We start from the raw sequence: 3,600 nt of genomic DNA on the forward strand, positions 1-3,600 counted from the left end.
TGACCGCCGCAGAAGCTCGCCGTCGATTGGAGCTGCCCCAGGACGCGCCGTCGGTACTAGGAGCTTCGCCTTCGTCGACATCGTCCTCGCGCACACTGCCAACCCTTGCTGGAGCACCGGTGAGCTCGCCGGACCCCCACCCTCGCCGCGCCAGTAGCCATTTCTCACCGGAGATGACGACGTCTCTGAGCCGCTCGATCCTCTTCTAATCGTGCGGCTCAAATTAAACATACCGTTTCGCTGTGTTATGTCTCGCTGACAGGTGGAGCCCCCTGTCAGGCAGCCCACGCGTGCTGGACGCGTGGTGGGCTGGCTTCTCCCGTTTAAATCAATTTGGCCCGTTTAGTCTTCCCGCGCGGGCCCAAATTTTGAATCTCGAATTTCTGTTTTAAAATCAAATTGCTTGCAGATGCTTTTTAAAATTTGAATAGAATTAAATTGTCTCAACCAAATTTAATGAACTGCATATGGTTAGAAAGCTAGAGAAAAGATCTATCCAACTACACTGGTCTCATAATGAGATTCTTTGTAGAATTAATGTGACAAAAATAACAAGGCAACGACTTTTGCAACTTCAAACAATTATTAAAAATCAACCAAAAATGCTTTTGAGTTGTTTTCAACTCTCATAGATCACATTTCACTTACTCTAATTGTTTATGCGAAAATATGGCATGGTTACTTTGGGTGATCATGGCCTAGTTTAAAGAAAGGACTTTAAGGCTATTCTAGTCAAAGGATATTGTCCAAAACTATTATTTAAATCTTATGAGGGGTTTACTCTCATTTAAATCTTGTCCCAAGTAACTTCATATGAGGTTGTGACCTTGGTCTACTTATCCTCACATTGAATTACTAGGTGATGTTAAATCATAAGTGGTATTGTAAATGGTATGAGGTATTCTACCTCATTTAAATCATTCTCCCAAATAAGGATTTTGAATGGTTGACCTTGGTCAACATGGGTTCATAATTTATTCATTTGAGGAGATTAAATCTTAATAAGATTCAATGAGAGGAAATTATTTCCTCAAGGAACTAAAGAGAACACTAGTGATTATTTGTAATGAGAGGAAATTATTTTTCTTCAAGTAAGAAAACAAATGCAACCCACATGTTGGGTAAGTGATGATGCTAGGATAGTTGGTGTGACCATATGGGGTGTGCTTAGACTAGATCTTAAGCTTGTTTGGTGATTGTTATCTCGTATCCGTTTTTAGACGCTAGTACAGAAGAATACCAGGAGGAGGAGGTCTACTACCAGGAGGAGGAAGACCACTTTGATCAGTACACCAACCAAGGAAAGCTAATATTCTTGCAAGTGCAAAGCTCTATTGGAGCAAGGCACCCTTACTCTTACCTTACTTACCAAGATCCTATCCCAAGTTTTTATCTTACAAGCTTGTACTTTGTTTATCGAAGATTTACTTTTATAGTTAACTTTGGTCTAAGTATAGTGTTACAAGAGTAGTAAAGTTAGCCTCAAAAATGGATAAGCAAGATAGCACCCCTCATGATTAGTGCTAGTGCTAACAAATAAAATTCACTACTCTAGTTGGGAACTTGTGATTTGAAAGGAATTTGAAAACCTTGGAATGATGAGTCATTCTATTGAAAGATCTTTGAAGGTGAATATGACTTGAATGGTATGGTGGATTTTGATTAAAACTGATGTTGGTTTGGATGCGATACCTTTCCAATTTTGGAGTACCCCCACAATACTTGATTATGGGTAGGGCTTAACTGGAAGTTTATACATCTTAGTATGGGTTCCCTCTGAACAAGCATCATAGGGGTTATGCCGAGGCTGCCTCCGTAGAATGTGAAATGATGGGAAATGAGGTGAATGTACGGCCCAAGCCCTGTGCAGTTCCCAGGCTGACGGTTTGTCTTCACTGGGAGGCCAAGCTCATGGGGAGAGGTACCTATACTAGGGTATGTAAGTGAAAGGTTATGGTTGATGATCCGCGTACTGAGTTACGATGATTCAGGGTTATCCCTGACGGATGTAATCAAATGTTGTGGCAAAAGTGTGCAACCTCTGCAGAGTGTAAATCTATTCGAATAGCCGTGTCCACGGTTACAGACGGTTGGAAAGGCCATACTGTTTCCGGTGTCAGATATTTCTTGAAAATGGTCGATGAATTGAATGGGCGACTTAACTTGAATCACCACTAAGTTGTGGGAATGACACTAATGTTCCCACTTGAGTTAGTTAGCACATGAAGAGTCTTTTATCAAATACTTGTGAACTAAAACTGGCTTTCTGCAAAATAAACTAGAGCTTAGCACCCCCTTACTAGAATTGATAGTACTTACACTAGTATTAGTTTGCGAGTACTTAAAGTACTCATGGCTGTGTCCCTGGCTATTCAAATGGCCAGACTATGAAGAGGAGCAGCACTACCAAGGTGACGACCAGCAGGACGCCTACGACAACTAGGAATCTTCTGACGTCAAGCGTTGGCCTGTGGACTAGATAGTCCCCTGCTATTACGCTTCCGCTATGTATTGTGTTCGTTGATCATTAGATCAACTATTTGTGTAATATTGGATCATGTGATCTGAATTTGTAAGACAAGTACGGTTTGTAATGAATGATGACTTATGATATCGACTGTTATGTCTCGCAACAACAATCTTCCTGGGATTGTGATGTATGGCATAATAGGCATCTGGACTTAAAAATCTGGGTGTTGAAAAACACTGTATGCGAGGCTTTCCTCGGCATTGATCCCCACTGGGGTTTATGGAGGAAAATCTTCTATGTCAAGCGCCATAATGACAACAACGACTCTCCCGTTGTCGGTGGCATTGGCTTTATCGTTAGAAAGGAGGTTGATTACTTCAACTTCCCAATGAAAGAATCCGTCTAGGGTTGGCGCCATAAATGGTTCTACCTGCAAGATATCATAGCATCTGGGCGGCGCTCCAACCTTCCTCCATTTGAAGACGTTTTGGTGTCTCAGCCAAAGAAATCCTGGCGAAACACCTTGTCTCCCGAAAGAAAGCGCCATAGCTGATAAGTTGTTCGAACAGGTCGTGGACCTAAAGAACACATGAGGCCTAACGATGTGTCGCACTGAGGTAGTCTCGGTGTTCCTAAAGCGTCGGGTGCAGCCGCTGATGTCCCGGCCTCACCAGCTGTGGATGTATGTTGGTAAGGACGACAAGTCAAGAGTCAGCTCAGCCGACCTGTCGAATGACGAACTCCGCGATGAAGTGCATCGCCTTACTTGCTTCAGCATGAAAGAAAACATTGTCCTAATTTCGGCTCGTTCTCCATATGATCTCAAGCACCTTCCGGCTGAGGTAATCTTCACTGCACTTGCTTTGATCACTATTGTTATTCTATCTTCTGATCTTCTATTAATTTTTCACCTGTCGACAGGCTTCCACCGTAGCTCAATGTTATGCTCCTACACCCGAAAGTGGTGTAGAACTAGAGGACGACGATGACGACTCCGAAGAAACTGAGGATGCTCATCACGCCCTTGAGGATAGTGACGTCCAAGGGGACGAAGCCCCCGAAGATGATGTTCTCACCAGGGATAGGCGGTGCGGGAGGATAAATGAGGACTTGATCACAACGGATGAATC

The sequence above is a fragment of the Lolium perenne genome, chromosome 7 (genome assembly GCF_019359855.2).
Source record: "Lolium perenne isolate Kyuss_39 chromosome 7, Kyuss_2.0, whole genome shotgun sequence".
In the NCBI taxonomy this organism is placed as follows: domain Eukaryota; kingdom Viridiplantae; phylum Streptophyta; class Magnoliopsida; order Poales; family Poaceae; genus Lolium; species Lolium perenne.